The sequence below is a fragment of the Pleurodeles waltl genome, chromosome 3_1 (assembly GCF_031143425.1).
Source record: "Pleurodeles waltl isolate 20211129_DDA chromosome 3_1, aPleWal1.hap1.20221129, whole genome shotgun sequence".
Lineage (NCBI taxonomy): Eukaryota > Metazoa > Chordata > Amphibia > Caudata > Salamandridae > Pleurodeles > Pleurodeles waltl.
The window spans coordinates 1,278,672,540-1,278,691,606 of record NC_090440.1 but is presented as its reverse complement, the minus strand read 5'-3'; positions in this window follow the sequence as shown (position 1 = coordinate 1,278,691,606).

Sequence of the window (19,067 nt, the reverse complement as noted above, 5' to 3'; positions counted from 1 at the left end):
CTATTCCCCACTTTAAAGATGATGCTCTAGTTCTGCATATATACCAATTTGATTGACAAGTACAATCTACTTATTGCGAATGTGGGCCTGCTGCCTTTGAAATTTCCTACACCATAATTGTAACCTTTAAAGCGACAAAAATAAAATTAATTCTAACGCCCTACATGTCCTGTCCCAGAGCAGTCAACATTTCCAATTACAGTTCTGTTTCTGGCCCTGTGTTGCAGAGACCATGAAAACAGTTTTCACTGGCCAATTTTCCTCCAGCTTGGAATCAAATTGCTTGCTCACTGAATTCCAGTCATGCTGCATAATGCAATAAAGGTAAAGAGCCAGTGCCACTATTTGTCTGGGATGAATGATTCAGTGCCTATGATCAAGAGAAACCATTTGCAGTGACTTTATTAAATTTCACAGCTACATTTGCCACTATTGACCACCAGGTGCTCCTCAATGGTATATTATCACTGGCAAACATCAGCGGAACAGTGATTTCCCTTCCTACAAAATCAGACTCACCAGATCCAAGTGGGTTTCCTGTTAAGATCTCCCAAAATCACTTATGAGGTACTTCAGGGATTGACAATGCCACCAACACTGTTCAATGTTTACATGGCACTGATCACCAACATCCAGAAGTCAATTATGTTGTTTATCATATGTATGCAAACAGCACCCATTCCAACTTAAACTTGAAAACAACTCTGGTAACCTGCATAACATCTCACTCTCCCTTTAACAGGTCCACCCCTGGATAAAGAAAAATTAGTTATGGTTGACTGGTGAAAAACATAGAAATCCTGCTCCTAAGACATGTCAACCCAGCACCAACCTTTGTCCGGGTCAGAGCTCCTTGGAAACCCATCATGCTGTGAAAAAGGCAACAATGTTGGTTTGTTGAAATGAAATATATACAAGTATTAGTGGTATGTTTACCCCACCTCCACTCGGATGCGTAATAATAGTAGTGGGCATAGAATGTTGCAGTACATACAGTTTATGTGGTGCTGGTTAGGTATAAAAGCTTTTGTAGAATGTTGGTTTGTTGTTCAACAGTAATTTCTACATCCTATCTCCAAATATTTAACATCCAACACTTACATCTGCTTTGGCGTGTTTTATCAGTCCATCAAAAAATGGCCCCAATTGTGGCTGCCCTGCGGTTATCTTCCATCAAATCAAATAAAAATAATGACTATTGTGGCCATCCTGGTGCTCATCCTTGATGTAATGTGGGCATACTTTGCAGCATTCATTCTCTCGTCGGTATGATAGGAGCTCACTCTTGACACAGTGTGGTCATTATTGAAGCCATTCTGGCTTTCCTTGGCGTAATATTTGCCCATCATTTACAAATTATTGGTATTCTTGGTGACATTCTGGTTATCCCAGTTATAATAGTGAACCATCATTCACTTATTATGACATTCTTTTGACAGTCTGGCTATTGTGGCATAACAGTGTCCTCTTAACATAATATTAGCATTGGCACACACTTAACATGGTTATTGTGACACAATTACATGTAAAGGAACAATCACACCAAACTGTTTGCTTATGTTTACAGTGCGTATACTGCTAGCCACAGGAGGGTTCTCATTGCTCACTCTGTGTTACACGTTTGACCAGCATTTGCAGTGACAATCCCCTTACATGGGAATAATACATTAATAGCTTGCTGTACAGGCTTGGGGTAGTGCAGTGTGTCTTCTATATCAGCTCAGTGATGCTTGTCCATCTTGTGGCTATGCCCTACAAAAGGTAATGAAGAGATGAGGAGTGAATGAGGATCGACCTCCAATTTTATCTAGTGGTGGACAGAACTCACTGACTTGTACTCCTTATAATTCCATGGAGTTAAATAAAAACTTTGTGTGATTTTGCGGTGTTCCGCCCACCCATACTCAGCAGAGAATGACTAATCCCTTAAGCTTTGTAAATACGTTTGGCAGGTGCTAATGCAGATATTTAGCACAAAACACAATCGTATGTGTATAAACATAGTCATACAAAGGTCGTTGTACAGAATTCTGCATTTGTGAAAAAAATGGAATATCAGATTGTTAAAGTTTGTTGTGCAAGTATGCCATGCACTGCCTGCCACCTCTATGCTGGGTATTTTCTAATATTCCAGTATTACACACGCCTAGGTAAAGATACCAGCAGTCAGCTACTCGCTTTGCATAGTACCCAGAAGGTCATGCTGGAGGGTGCTGCAAAGGAACCATGCGTCAGGTCACTTGACTGGGAGGAGAACTGCACACTACAAACAAACGGAAGTCTATGTTGTTCACGCCAAGCTGAGGCTGGAGTACAGGACAGCCACACCAAAACGCCATGGTGGGGCACAGAGCGTCACTCAGAGCACCTCTTGCATGCACGGCTATAGCGAGGCTGAAAGTGCAATTAAGAATAAGTGCACCATTGCCAAGTAACTTCTACATTTCATACTGGTGATCTGCAGGCGACCAACACATACATATTTTGGAAAGTTACACTATGACCTCTAACCAACTCTCACCAGGCACCTTCAGCTTGGTGCACGGTCTACACCTGGTACATTGATATACCTACTAACATGCACCAGGCCCACCTTTCTCGCCACTGTACCGTCCAATTCATTGAGTCAGGTTTTACACGTTTCATTACATTACACTTCTTATATCCACCTTCTCAACCCTCACACTCCTTTCCACCACTGCAAACTAGGCCAAACTCAACACCTAGTGCCCCCACTACCGATATGTCATTGACCCAGCATGTGTCTCACTTCACTAAGGGCTTTTTGCAGGGATGTGTGAAAATGTTGTGGGAAAAAGGTAAAATGTAATTAGTAACCAAAACATTTGCAATAAGTGGGAGCAGAACATGAAAAAATGCAAAGGGGCAAAATTACGGATTTCATGTAATAGATCAAGACTGGCCCTTGGTAATCACGGGGGTACGATCCACTTTTCTAACATACTTGACCCACTACTCACCACATACAGCTGCTCGCAGGGACCCCCGCACCTGCTCCTTGCTGCGGGACACCCAGGCCTCCATGAGGGGAGCCGGGAGCGGTGGAACTGGCTGTTGGTCTCAACTGCGATAAACACGTCCTGCGGTTCGATCTCCTCCAGGATGGGCCAGGGCCTCTCTGGGGCCACTGAGCTGGCTCCAAAACCCACCTAATGCCCCACAGGGTGCTGATGTGCGCAGAGAAGGTCTGTTGGGCTGCCTGTGGGGCCGCGGGCTCCACCACCCGTGCTTAGTGAGGCCAGGAGGGTGAGCAGTGTAGTGTTGACACCGGAACCCGCCAACACCACCAGGAGAAACCCGGAAGTGGGGAAGAGGGAAATACCCCCTCGCAGGAGGTGCGAGATGGATCGCACTGTGATGACAGGAGGGAGGGTATAAAAGACGGGAGGCGGCGGGAAATCAGGAGTGAGGAGTAGAGTTTAAATAAAGTCGCTGTGCAACCCAACCTGACTCCACGTTGTTATTTAAGGCCGCGCGTGCCCACCGCGCGACTTTACAAGCAGCATTCCGTGGCCACAGGAGCCTAAGTAACTGTGGCTTCGGCTATCACCTTGCCATTACGCTCGTCTAACAAAGTCACAAACCTACTCTGAGCTAATATGTCACTGTCGTTCCTAACATGCTTTCCCGCACCTAATTAGCCTAAGGAGAAGTTCACTCTCCGACCCTGCCACCTCCAGGCCCACAGCGCAGTTAGTCCACGCTTGGCTGATCATTTCATTTTCTTTTTTTTTTCTCAAAGATGGAGCTTCCTCTCTCGTGCCACACTCCAGGACTTCTAGGTCAAGCTGTACGCAGGTGCCATTTATCAGTTTAGGTGTGGGTGCTGGTAAACTCTGCCATGCCCACGTAGGCAGAGTTTTTGCGAACTCCGCAAACTCCACCTGCGGAGCGGAGTTTACTGCCCAACCCTAATTTTATCCTGACTTCTGTTTGGGCAGGCTTACAGCTTGAGTCAAGCACAAGATTGTAATAGTGACCTTTCGATTTTTTAAAAATATCTTTATTCGTATTTTCAGTACTTATACACTATCTGACAAAATATCTTCCAGAAATTATGAATTATTGAAGCATGTATTTCATCAAGAAGAAGAATACAACAACAATAACTTGCAGCATTCAGACTTTCTGATCCCTAAGAGAATGATAGCTCCAGGATGAAGGGGAAGATGGTGGTGGACATATTACAGTCCGTCTTTCCTCTAAATTACTCATGTGGGACTCAAGCATCCTGACTTGTTTCTCCCGTTCCATCAGTCTCCTACACGCTAGCTGGTGAATCTAGCCCCGCCCCAACATCCTCCTCACTCACTCCCAGCTTCCTCCTCCCCACTTCATCCACGAGGCCACTCCAAATCTCCATGTCTCTTCCAGCATCTTTGTCCACCCTGACCTTTTTGAGTCTACATTTATGCGCCACCGCCCACTCCAGCAAGTCCCCCCGCCACTTCCCCAGGATTGGGGGCATCTGACTTGCCCAGCAAATTACTATTCTACGTCTGGCCGGGGTCAGTCCCAGTTGAGCAAAGCGATATGCCATTTTACCTCCTGGTTTATGAGTTGGCAGCAGCCCTCATAGGCAATGTCGTATTGTGTCACCTCTATTTTCGTCCCCTTTCGCACCTCTATCAATACAGCCTCCCAGAAGGGACATATCACCTGCATTGCCATGCGATGTGTATAAATTTGGAAGATGCCATACAGCACCTGCTGCAAATTGCATCTCGTGGGGTATAGCCTGCCTGCAGCCTTTGCGGGGTCAAGTACGCACAATGCAAGTAGTAGAACTGTGTTTGTTTGAATCTGGCGACACTCACAACCTTTTTTTACTGACGCTCTGGTATGTCTCCATTTTCCCCCAGTGAGTGAGGAGTCGAGCTCCCCATCTCAAGTTGCTCAAACATTCCATACCAGTATTCTCTTTAAGAGCTGCCTGCAGCCTGGAAATAGTGCCTTTGTCAGAGCCAGGGTCTAGATACACATATAGTACCCTTGATCAGCAGGGTTCATAGGGAATGTTGGTCAAATTTCACAAATTGTTTGAACAATAGTTGCATATTGTAAAAACTGTCCCTGGGCCTATTCTGAACTGGGCTCTGGCCTCTTCAGCCGTTAGGAAGGTGCTTTTCAAATACCGGTCTCCAGCCATCCAGCAACCTCCTTCTTCCCAATGTGCCAGAACCATGGATTCTCGTATTATCACAAATGGACGCTGCCACCTAATAGGTAAGAGTTTGGCATAAGGGGCGCGTTTCAGAACCAACTTGACCATTGATTTCCATGCTCCACAACCTGTGTAACTATGCAGGGGGTAGCGCCAGGGAGCCTGTGTCCCCTCATGAGCAAACTGGGCAGAGACTCGGCCTCTATCATGCCAGACATCAAAACCTTTTCCCAATTGGGTCCAGTTTCACACCTGAGTGCTACGTATTGTAGTAGTCCCCCCAGTTAGTATAATTGCAGATCCGGTAGCCCATGCCCCACTCAACTCAGCCCAATCCTACTGCGCTTCCCTGACCATACCAAGGATATTAATAATCTGTCGAAAGAACAAAAGGGGGAGTGCAGTAGCAGACAAAGCGAGTTCTGCATGATGTACAGGCATCTATGTAAGATATACCTACAACAAGAAGATAAATGCACTCTGCAGTGACTTGAAAAAAAAAATAGATGATATTGAACCAGTTTTGTGGATGCAAAAGGGTATCGTTCTCAGATCCTGGGCATGAGTAAAACATAAACAAAAAGCGTTCCTCCTTACTGTGGAACGTCCCCCTGACGCACTCTCAAAAATGGGCTGTATGAAGCATTCTTATAAGTTTGAACCACATAGGCAATGCACTGGGATATGAATAAGCAGTAGCGACGTTTCGAAAACGTTTGGGTTGGTTAAGCCATGATGGTATATGGCTTCTTGAAGAACACATTTTGAACGAATTACGAAGACATCAAATACAACAATAAAGAGAACCTTGATGAACATTTGGTTTTGAATGAAGAAATTATTTGAAAACTTATAAAAATGCTTAATTGAGCACATTTTCGAGAGAGCATGAGGGAGACGCATCCCAGTAAGGAGGAACGCTTCTCATCTAGGTAATAAGACCATTTTGCTCAGTGCGACTCTACCAATCACCGTGAGAGGCAATGTTTTCCAGAACCACACGAGACCTCAAATCCAAGCAGGACTCTTCACATATTCAAGCCATATTGTTGTCTTGTATCATGCGTGATCTTCATTCCCAGATAACAGAAATGTTGCAATTGCCACGGCAGTCCCAGTGCTGGGGGTTCTTTATCTTCCTTACCAGCTAGGGAAGCCCGGGGGAAGAGCACCATCTTGCGCGGGTTGACTTTCAGCCCCGACAGTTCTCCAAAATCGGCCATGAGTTGCATGAGAAACGAAACCGAGCGATCCGGTTCCGTTAAGTATAGGAATGTGTTGTCAGCATACATGGATACCACGTGTTGTGGTCCCCACTTTTATATCGAATGTGCTCAGTTCTGATAAAAAATGAATTGCCAATGGCTTCATAGTGAGCACAAAAAGAAGAGGTGACAGCGTGCACCCCTGTCTTGTTCCCCTCTCAATAGGGAAACACCACCTGCCCCATTCACTCTCTGGCGCTGGGTTCTGTATAATATTGTCGTGTCCAGGATAGAAATTCCTGCCCAAAACCCATTTGCCTTAGTGCTTCCCTAAAGTAATCCCATGAGATGGCTTTGAATGCCTTTTCAATATGTAAGGCCACCTGCGTTGCTCGCATCTCCCTGTCTGAGGTCTTTTGGAGTGTATTTGTCAATCTTGACAAGTTCATCTGTGTGCCTATAGTGACCTATCCTTGACATATTGTGGACATTCTTTGCAACATTTTGGCTATCCATCAAATAGCAATGGCCATTCTTGACATATTATGGGCATTCATTGCAACATTCTAGCTATCCCAGGGGTGATAGTGGCTCATTCCGGACTTATTGTATTCATTTATGGCACCATTTTCCTATTCATTTCATAATAATGACTTGATTTCTTGTGGCTATTCTTGACATAATTTTGAATATCTCTGGGATAATGTTGATCACTATTCATGTGAGGTGATAAACATCCCTCACAGTTGATAATGAAACTAAATGGATATGAAAGGTAAAATCTGTCCAGGTGTGACAGTAGTACATGCTAGGTCTTGGTGGAAGTGAATTGCTGATTTTTTAGGGAGCAAACATGCCCATGCTAAGAATACAAATCTGGTATTTTGGGACACTGGTTAAGAGCGTGAAACTACTCACACAACAACCACAACTCTTGTCTGGGTGAAACACAAGCAAACCCCAAATTAACCTGTGCTTAACCCTCTGGTTGCTTGGCACAAAAGTAGTAGGGTTAACATAGATGCAATGTGTAAAGTATTTATGCAGCACTCAACCAGTAATAAAGTGAAAACACACCAAAATAAAATCCCACACCCATTTAGAATAATAGGGTAAACTGTAATAAATACATAAACACCACAATTACGAAAATCCAATCAGTAGAACTGGAGATATGCAATTTTGAAGATTTAATTGAAAATAGTTCCATAAAACGCCCAGAGAGTCACTCACAGCTATTTGGCTGTGCAAGACCAGGAGAAAGTTACAAGTTCTGGTCGACCAAGATGGCGCAAGAGTTGGATACAAGGACCAAGTTAGTCTCGCTGACAGATTTACCTTCAACAGTTCAGCACGAAGAGTTATGTTCGCTGTAGCTAATTCTGATTGTGAAGAGCTCAAAACATCAGGATTTCTCCTTTCTTTGAAGGGGGAGCTTAACTGATGCCACACCAAGGGTCCAGGACCTGAGGGGCACCTCCTGGGAATCTGGAGCTCACTCCAGCAGAGGCCAGCAGGGCCCAGGCAGCAGGTCAGCTGTGCTGATGCAGGGGGGGCTCTGGAACTTGTTATTCCCCTGTAGCTCAAAACAGGTCAGTCAGCTACCTCTGGAAGTCACTTTAGCTAGGGATGAAGGGTGAAGGTCCAGTCTTCCTTCTCAGCAAGTAGGCATCAATGTAGCAGGGCAGAAGAACAGCATAGCAGTCCTTCTTCTCTAGTATCCACAGCTCCACAGGTGTACTGAAGAGTAGGAGAATGTTTTGGAGGTTTTCCTTTCTCCCTGCCCTGGCCCCAGCTTGTATTGTCGCATAGGTTCTCATTATCCTAATGAGACTACTGGATTCGGGTGGCAGGATCACCTGTATTGCAGGGGACTGAGTCTGATCCCGCTCCACGTGACACCTGTCGGTCTAATCCGGGTTTTGTTCCAGCTAACTAGCAGTGCCTCATCTCCACCCAAGAGCAGAGATGATTGGGCAACCGGGGGCATGACAAAAATGACTCCTCAGGGGAATCGTGGTCACTCAGATCTCATCAATTTCTCTCAGTTACATTAGTCTCATGTCTGCACAGACAATCAGAGGCAGAGTAGAGTTCAATAAGGTTTTATTGAAGTAACTGCATCTTAGATAATAAAGCATGAATTGCAATAACTAGGACGATGAAGCACAATAGGATTAAAATTGTGGCAAGGAGAGTGAAACATAAACATAATGCTACCATATTGTCACTGAGATTGTTAAGGATAGTTTCTCCCTAGGCTATGTTAGAGCACAGTACGTTCAGCTCTAATTCTGCTCTTCAGGTTCCCCCTGGTAAAACATCATCCCTCATACCTGAGCAAGAGGCCTGTAGTCTACATAAGCAGCTGCAGCGAAGCACTCAGCAATCAGCATACAGTTGTGGTCATCTGGCTGGAATCTCCCTCTAACGTAAATGGGTCAAAGTAGTGTTTTTTTAAATAAAACAGCTTATGTTCTAAGAAAGGATCCCCACGCAAGAGTGTGTATGTTTCTGTGAACATTGGAGACAAAGTGTACCACTTTTGCCGGCAACCTAGCTTACTGCAGCCTTGAGAAAAGCACAAAGTGAAAGAAATGTCTTGTTTAAGAACGCAGTGCAGACCTAGGCGGAGAACCACCTAGATAGAGAAAATAAAACAAGACCACAAATGTAGCTATTGTTAAAATAATAAAATGAAGCTAAAATAAAACAATTCTAGGTTATAGTGCATAGTGGCAGGCCTAATTTGCTAAAATAAAGTGTCTAAAACTATAGCTCAAATGGCTACACAACAGTATGTGGGCACAAAAGACTAGTGTCAAACCATTTGTGAGTGTGTTCAGGGAGAGGCTATGTGAAGTGCTTGTGTGGTAGGAGAGAGCTGTGCTCCTTTATCGGGTCGGGTCGGAGGCCTTTTATTCCCCGTTTGTCCCACTGCCTGGGAGCAATACACAAAGACCAACTGCCAGCTCCTGCTAGTCATGTGACCCAGGATCCAAGCTGCAGCCACCAAACGGATGGGAGAAGAAAAGGCCAACTTTCTAAAAGTGGCATTTTCAGAATTGTGACTTAAAATTCGACTTTAACTTCAAAGGGGGTTCTAAACTTCAATTCTTTCAAAATTAAACTTAGCGTTCTTACTTGCTCTCAATTGAAAATCAGCACTTATCACATGTAATCAGGTAACTCAATGTTATCCTATGGGAGAGGTAGGCATGAATTAGTGAAAAACAAATTTAGCAGTTTTTCACTACCAGGACATGTAAAACTTAAAAGGACATGTTCAACATTTTTAATTATACTGAACCCTACCCTATGGGCTGTTTAGGGCCTCCCCAAGGAATTACTTATCTGTATTAAAAAGAAAGGTTTCAGTGAGGCAAAAGGTTTATTTTGCCAGGTCAAAATGGCAGCTTAAAACTGCACACACAGGCTACAGTTTCAGGCTTGAGACATATTCAAGTGGATAAATAAATGGGTAGCACAATCAGTGCTGCAGCCTAAATAGTAGCATTTAATTTACAGGCACAGGGTACATGTAATCAAACTTTACTAAGGTTATACAAGTAAATTAAATGTGCTGATTGGGTATAAGCAAAATCTGCCATGTTTAAAGGAGAGAACACAAGCACTTTAGCACTGGCAGGATGGAGTATTGAAGTGAAGAAAGATGTCACGTACAGTTTGAAAAATGGTAGGTCATGCGATATTGCATAACCAGTTTTATAACTGTCTGAAATACATATACCTCTTCAACAAGTGCTTCATTTGTCAAATAAATAAAATAATGCAGTTGCCCATTTTTATTTTTAAAAAGACGCTGCTGCCCACTCCCCCATTGGCACTTCCTATTTGCCCTACAGGGTCTGCCCTCAACTGGCTCCAACTGCTGGCTTCATGTACAATGCCCAAAATTGAAGTCCAGGGAGAAAGCAAAGTACATAAGCAGACCTTTTTTAAATATTGTTCGGGGGTTGGGTAAAACAGGGCATTTTAATACCCAGTGTACACATACATTTGTTAAAAGCCATAATCACTCTGAAAGGTCACTCATGAAATATTCCAGTAATTTCAAGTTACAGTTTTGGAGGAGGGAAAGTGTTGAGGTATGTGTAAAGTTGCTGCTGTGTCCTTATCTCCACAGGTTCTATTTAGAAACTAAGGGCCTGATTAGGAGTTCGGTGGACTAGATGACCCGTCCACTGAGTTTCTAACACGGAGGTTACTACCATACTGGCCACCTCCCCGCTGAACCCATTACGACTTTCCCCACTGGGCTGACGGGCTGAAAGCAAGGTTTCCGCCGTCAGCCCAGCGGGAAAGTGGGGACAGCACTGTCGCCAGCTTGTAATAGAGCCGGTGGCTTTGCTGCCACCGCAGGGAGCACAAGCACCCTCGCAATGCTTACAGTCGGCACAACAGACAGTGAGCATTGCAATGGTGCTGAGCAGGGGGGCCCCTGCACTGCCCATGCCATTTGAATGGGCAGTGCAGGGGTCCCCCGGTGGCCACATGCACCTATTCTCCATCAGCCTTTTCATGGTGGTGATACCGCCATGAAAAGGCTGGCGGAGAACCAGGTTGTAATCACCAGGGCGGGGCTGCATGCAGCACCGCCCTGGCTGATTCTGACCTCCACCACCGTCAGCCCGTCAGGATCATCGATTTCGGTGGAGACGGTGGTACCCTGGCAGTCTGACTGCCAGGGTCGTAATGTGGTAGTCAGACTGCCACAGCAGCGGCAGTCCTGACAGCCACTGCGAGGCTCCTAATGAGGCCCTAAATTCTCGTGTACACTATGGCCCTCAATACAACCCTGGCGGTCGGTGATAAAGTGGCGGTAATACCGTCAACAGGCTGGCGGACAAAGAAATGGGTTCACGACCACGGCAGTAACCGCCAACAGACAGGCGGAAGACAATGTACCGCCCACAGTATTACAAGGCACCCATCCGCCAGCTTTTCTGGGGCGGTACCAACTACATCAAAAGCACGGCGAAAACAGTACAATGAAGGGGAACCACTCACTTTTCGACACTCAACGAAGAACCAGGACGCCATTGAGCCTGAACTGCAGGTCCTCCCCATACTGGTGTATCTGCTAATACACCAGGAATTTGAAAGAAGGCGGCGGCGACAACGACTATGAGTACTGCACCTAGCACACAGGGCAGGGGGAGGAAAAAGAGAGTGACACACACACACTAAACACGCAACACCCCCACCCCCCACCCTCACCCACAACACCATACACACTAACAGATCCAACATCACAGATACACCCCGTAACCCTCTGGAAGAACGCAAGGACAAAAGGAATTGAGTCAAATCTGTGATATTTTGAAAATGCATATAAAGTTAACAATTGCAAACAACTGTATATACATATATGTACATTATGTACAGAGGGCAGTACACTGTCCATTGCAAATATCCGTTGACCAGTGGGCCAAAAAAATCACATTTGACTCCTGCCTCAAAATGGAGAGAACACTGCAGGGGCATCAGGTCGAAAAAGCACAGGCACCTCAGGGGGAAGGGGAGGGGGTCACCTCAGCCGGAATATGGTACTACGCCACTACTCCTCGAGGTGGCAACATGCCCACAGTGATGTCCTGGGGAGTGTAAAGTCACAGTCTCTCAAGTGGGTGGTTTGCCCACTGCTTGGTCCTGGGGAGTGCAAAGCCACAGTCTCTCAAGTCTCTCAGGTGGGTGGTTTGCCCACTACTTGGTCCTGGAGAGTGCAAAGCACAGTCTCTCAAGTCTCTCAGGTGGGTGGTTTGCCCACTACATGGTCCTGGGGAGTGCAAAGCCACAGTCTCTCAAGTCTCTCAAGTGGGTGGTTTGCCCACTGCTTGGTCCTGGGGAGTACAAAGCCACAGTCTCTCAAGTCTCTCAAGTGGGTGGAATGCCCACTGCTTGGTCCTTGTGAGTGCAAGGCAACAGTCTTTCAAGTGGGTGACATGTTCCACTGGTTCTGGAGGGGGCCTTGTGCCCAGTCTGCTTCATCCTGCCAAGGAGGGGGTGAGTGGATGCATTTCTCCACTGGTTCTGGAGGGGTACTTGTGCCCAGTCTGCTTCATCCTGCCAAGGAGGGGGTGAGTGGATGCATTTCTCCACTGGTTCTGGAGGGGGCCTTGTGTCCAGTGATGCTGCACCTGGGGTGTGGCAGTTCACATACCTTCACCTGGGTGTCTGAGGTACGAGATGTGCAGGGAACAGGTAGCATGATATGCCATGGAGGCAGAGACAGACTCCATCCTGTGGCGACTTAGGCTGCAAACTGCTGGTAGTGCCAGTGCTGGTGGTGGTGCCTCAAGTGGTGGGTGCAGGGACTAGGACGTCTCCTGCAGCCTCGGACGGCTGCCCACTGGGGATGCTGCTGATGTCCGATGTTGTGGCAACGGCTGGGCATGTGGCGGGGCATATGGCGGTGCAGGTGGCAGTGCAGGTGGCAGCGCCTGTGGCGGTGTCTGCGGCGGAGATGCTGCCGGTGCTGCCTGTGGTGCAGGTGCTGGTAGTATGACACCAGTCCATCTCCAGCAGCCTCGGACGGCTGCCCACTGGGGATGATGCTGGTGACTGTCGTTGTGGCAGCAGCAGTGCAGGGGGCGGTGCAGAGGGCGGTGCAGGTGGTGGTTGTTGCTGCGGTGCTTACCGTGGTACAGACTGCTGGCCTGTCAGGACAAATGGTGGTCACCAGTCCCTCACCTGGAGGCTCCGAGCCCTGAAGTGCCTTGCCTTTGCTTTTTTGTCCCTTCCCCACCTTGGTAGTCACTGCTGGGCCCTTGGCACTGTCCTCTTTTGTTTTGGATGAGGCCTTGCTGGGTGGGTGGTGTGTCTTGTCCGTGCTGCATGCCGGCCCCTTCTTAACCTTGGCAGGTGGCGGAATCGATCCTCTCGGACTTGGAGGGACCACAGCGGACATTGATTTGGTGGCTGGTGTGCTGGCCTGGGAAATAGACATCCTGGCCCTAGGGGACGGAAGGAGGGGGAGGCGTAGGGAAGAGGTCAACGTTAGCCTGGAAAAGTTTCTTTGACACACTGGGACTGGGAGATGAAGGGGGTGTGGGAGTGGGGGAAGAGGTAGTGGTTGTAGGAGGTGTACGTCTGCTGAGTTTGGGTGAAGGTGCATGGGCTGGAGGCTGTTGTGAGGTGGATGGCTGTTGAGTGGGTGTGTGCCTGTGTTTGTGTACTTTGGGAGAAGGGCTCGCAGACACACTGGGAGAGGACACAGGGGATGTGTGCATGGTTGTGGGGGTGGGGATTGCTCGTGAGGGGTGTGTTGTGATGGGCATGCTGGTGATGGAGGCAGTGGCGTGCAGGTGTGAGTGGAGACGCTACTGGGAGGGAGGTGGATGAAAGGGGAGGAGGGGGACACCACAGTGGGGGAAGTGGATGTTGGTATGTGTGCATGGGTATGGTGCTTGTGTGAGTGTCTGTGTGATGATGTGTGGTGCTTATGTTTTCCTGAGCCACTTTTGTGTGTTGATGTATGTGCATGCTGGTCTGAAGGTGTTCTTGGGATAGGTTGGGGTTGAGGGGATTGGGTCGGGTAGTGGAAGTTGGAGAGGGGAGGCTGGACACAGGGACAATGGCTGCCATCAGTGCTGAGGCCAGAGCCTGAAATGCTCTCTGTTGGGTCGCCATGCCAGAATGAATGCCCTCCAGGTATGCATTTGTTTGTTGCAGCTGCCTCTCGACACCATGGATGACATTCAGAATGGTTGACTGCCCAACAGTGAGGGATCTCAGGAGGTCAATAGCCTCCTCACTGAGGGCAGCAGGGCTGACTGGGGCAGAGCCTGAGGTGCCTGGGGCGAAGGAGATGCCCACCCTCCTGGGTGAGCGGGCACGGGAATCACGCTGAGGGGCTGCTGGGAGGGCAGTGCTGGTAGGGGGGGTGGTGGCTGTACTTGTTGTTGGGGTAGGTACAGAGGTTCTGCCACCACCAGGGAGCTTCCATCGGAGGAGGAGTCGCTGTCACTGGTATACCCTCATGTCCCTGTCGTGGAGCTTCCCTCACCCTCCCTCCCACTGGGGCCTTCACCCTCAGTGGATTCACTCTCATGGGCCATGTGGGATGCAGCTCCCTCCGTCGCCGGTGCCTCTGCTCCTCCGCCAGATTATGCTAATGCACACAAGGACAGGGTGACAAAACAAAAAGGGGGCGGAGAGACAGAGGATACACTTGGTCAATGCCAGCAGCACCACTACCGTTGGCGTACACAACACACACTGAGCTACCCTATGCACTAGGCCATGCCCAACCAGTCACTAAGGTAGTCACCAGCCCATGGGGTACAATGCCTAACGCCAGCATCTGGACACCTGACACCCACAGGACCCTGCCCAGTAGTAGTTGGCCACTTGTACCATTGGGGTAGGAGTGCTTCAGAGCCTGCAAACCAAGGACCTTCCCTGCCATGATCGCCCTGGCCTAGGGGCACCCACAGCCCACATCCCACACCCAGCTAGTTCCTAAAGCGCGCAAAGTCAGCTCTCTGAATCTGTACTCACCCCCTTGTGGCTGCTGTGATGCCCTCAAGCGCCCATCCAACTCCGGATTGGCCACTGCCAGGATGCGGAACATCAGGGGGGTCATGGTGCGATGGGCACCCCTTCCACGTTGGGAGGCCAGCCCCAGCTGGGCCTCCGTCGTCTTCTTGGTCCAGCGGCACAGGTACTCCCATCTCTTGTGGCAGTGGGTGCTCCGCCTGTGATAGCCCCCAGGGTCCGCACCCCCTTGGCGATGGCACACCAAATACCCTTTTTCTGGTGGGCACTGACCTAGAGGGGAAAGACAGCGGAAAATGTAAGTACTCACCCGTCCGGACCGTCATACTCATTGCCCACCAGTTCCCACCCATGCCCTGACACACATACACTGACCACCTCTCATGCAGCATTCAGGCCAGGACGCCTTAGCACCCCCAACATGTGCCTTACATCCACACCACTCAAAACAGGCATTGCCCACACATCATGCTCACAGTGCACTCACCTGTTTGTCTGGAGGACCGTAGAGTAACGTGTACTGGGGGAGGACCCCATCCACCAGTTTCTCCAACTCCTCCACAGTGAAGGCAGGGGCCCTTTCCCCAGACACTCTAGCCATTGTCGCTTCCAGACTCAGGTCACAGCAGCACTTGCAGTGTAGGTCCTCTCCTGTTGATGGTCAGGTAACAAGTGAGTGAATAGCTAGAAAATGGCGGTGACGTCCGCGGCGGTGTGTATTGTCACCGACGGCGTACATCGCCATTGGCTCCTGGGACCCATAGGGCCCAATGATAACCAATGTGGATTTGCACGGCGGTCATCGACTGCCTACCGCAACGCAGCACAACGGCAGAGCAGTTACCTCATTTCCCCTTGTCCCTCCTCACAGATCAAGCAGCTGCCATTTCAGGGGGGCACATGGCATGGCACCCAACTGCGTCACAGCACATATTGGCACATATACTGACTCTCAAATTCACACACTGCTTCTGTGACATAAATTCTGAAACAGCTGTGCTATCTATGTGGCAAATGACCTTCTGCTCACCGTTCTCCTCCATAGGTTACAACCACTGAGGCAGATGATGAGATGGCGGCATCCTCCGGTGTACAGACCCCTGCTGGACCTGTCGACATTGGAGGACTGACACATTATCATCACATACAGACTTGATTGTGCCACAATCCAAGAACTGTGTGCCCAATTGGAGCCAGACCTGATGTCAGCTATCTGCCAGTCCACAGGAATCCCCCCTCTAGTGCAGGTCCTGTCAATGCTCCATTTCCTGGCAAGTGGTTGCTTTCAAACGACAGTGGCAATGGCATCAGGGACGTCTCAGCCAATGTTCTCCAACGTGTTGACCAGAGTGTCGTCTGCCCTGCTGAAACACATGCGCAGCTACATCGTCTTCCCCCAGGTGGTGGATTTGGCCACAATGAAAGCTGACTTCTATGCCTTGGGACATACCCCCAACATCATTGGTGCCATTGATGGTACACATGTGGCATTTGTCCCCCCGTAGAAATGAACAGGTCTACAGGAATAGAAAAAGCTCTCATTCGATGAATGTGCAAATGGTGTGTTTGGCAGACCAGTACATCTCCCATGTGAATGCCAAATATCCTGGCTCTGTGCATGACGCCTATGTCTTGAGGAATAGAAGCATCCTTTATGTGATGGGGCAACTCCAGAGGCACCGGGTGTGGCTATTAGGTGAGGCCAAGGTCCCCACACACTATAAGTTGGGGTCTGAGTACGGGGTTGTCCATAAGGGTTAGTGTGTGTTTAACAGTTGTCCCTCAATTTTTACAGGTGACTCTGGTTGCCCCAACCTCTCATGGCTACTGACCCCAGTGAGGAATCCCATGACAAGGGCTGAGAAATAATACAGTGAGGCACATGGGCGAACAAGGAGGATTATTGAGGGGACCTTCGGCCTCCTGAAGGCCAGGTTCCAGTGCCTCCATCTGACAGGTGGATCCCTGTACTACTCACCCAAGAAGGTTTGCCAGATCATTGTGGCATGCTGTATGTTGCACAACCTGGCCATGAGACGCCAGGTGCCTTTTTTGCTGGAGGATGAGCCTGGTGATGGTCTTGTGGTAGCGTGGAGCCTGTGGACAGTGAGGAAGAGAAGGCAGATGAAGAAGACGTGGACAACAGAACAAACATTGTACAGCAGTACTTCCAGTGACACACAGGTAAGAGACTGTAACAAAACTTTACTTTTCTGGAATCTTTTGGACATTGTACATGGCAGCCTCTTACCCTCTGTCAATGGCCACTGACTGTTCCCTTTGGATTCCCTTTTTTCAGATCTGTGTGCCCCATTCTGGCTCCTGCTATATGTACTGTTGCCCACCAAATGTCATACATTGGTATAATTCAATGAACATAGACGTTGCAATGCTTTGAGAATGTTGTAAGGATACATCTTTCCAATCATTACACTGACTCCAGTATGGTTTATATTTCAATTATGTTTATTTTTTGTGCTAAATAGTATGGGGGTAAGTGCAAGGGGCTGGGGTGATGGTGAAGGAAGGTCCACGGTAGAGTCCAGTCTCTTGGTATCACAGGTGTATTGTCCAATGGGGCATAGGAAGGGGAGTAATGGCAGTTCAAGGTGGACAGGGTGACAGAGTGGGACAGAAGGGTGACAATCAGGAGAGTCCTATTTCCTGGTGTGGGTCTTGGCAATGTTCTCTGTCTTCTGCCTGGATCGCAGGGACCGTTTGCGTGGTGGTTCTCCTTCTGCAGGGGGTGGGGTGCTGGTGGCCTGTTAGTCCTGTGGCGGGGCCTTCTGTCCACTAGCGCCGGCGTAGGTGGAAGGCTGTTCCTCGGTTTGGCTAGTGTCAGGGGCCCTTTGTTGTGCCACTGCCTCTCTCATGGTCTTGCCCATGTCCTGTGCCTCTGTCCCCTGAACCGTGTGCCCACTGCCACTGACCCCAGGTCCCTGATCGTCCTGTGTTTGTGGGGTTGCCTGGGGTCCCTGTAGTGGTGGACACACTGCTGATTGACTTGTCCTGGGGATAGTGGCTTGTGCCCGCTTGGTGGGTGCTGTGGTGGTGTTTTCTGAGAGGGGAGGCTGTGTGGTGGGTTGGGACTGTGGCAGGGGAGCCGACTGTCCAGAGGTCCCTGATGGTTCAGGTTGGTCATTGTGATCCAGGCATGCAGAGCTGCTGTCATCACTGTGGGCCTCTTCTGGGGGGGGGCTGGTTGTTGGTGGCACCTCCTCTCCGGTGACGTTGAGTAGGGGTCCTGTTGGGACGCAAAAGCATTGTTATTGTACCTGTGTGTGCCATCTTGTGCAATGGGTGTGTTTCCCTGTATAATTGTGCTTTCCCTATCGCCTTGGCCTTGTGTGAGTGCTGATTGTGTGCGCTAGGTGAGTCTCTCTACTGGGCATGCTGTCCATGCAGGGCTGTGATTAGTGTCCATACATTGTTGTTGCACGCAGGGCTTGGTATTGGGATGGGTAGGTTGTGATGGTGGGGTGTATGTTAGGTTATGGAGTGGTGGGAGTGAGGGTACGGGTGGGGTATGTGATGGCATGCAGGTAGAGTGGGGGATATAATGGTAAAGATTCGACTTACCAGAATCGAGTCCTCCTGCTATTCCTGTGAGGCCCTCAGGATGCATGATCGCTAAGACTTGCTCCTCCCATGTTGTTAGTTGTGGGGGAGGAGGTGGGGTTCCACCGCCAGTCCTCTGTACAAGAATCTGGGGCCATATTTATACTTTTTGACGCACAACTGCGCCAACGCAGTTGTGCGTCAAAATTTTTAACACGGGCTAACGCCATTCCAAAGCGCCATGCGGGCGCCGTATTTATTGAATGACGTTAGCCGCGCGTAAAAACAAATGACTCATACCAGGCAGCACCGGCGTAGGGGAAAATGAAGCTTGGGTGTCAAAAAATGGGGCAAGTCGGTCTGAGGCAAAAAATCTGCCTCAACCCGATTTGCGCCATTTTTTTTTACTCCCAACCCCCATTGAAATGACTCCTGTCTTAGCACAGACAAGAGACATGCCCCCTTGCCCAATGGCCATGCCCAGGGGACTTATGTCCCCTGGGCATGGTCATTGGGCATAGTGGCATGTAGGGGGGCACAAATCAGGCCCCCCTATGCCACAAAAAAATTACGGAAAAATATACTTACCTGCACTTACC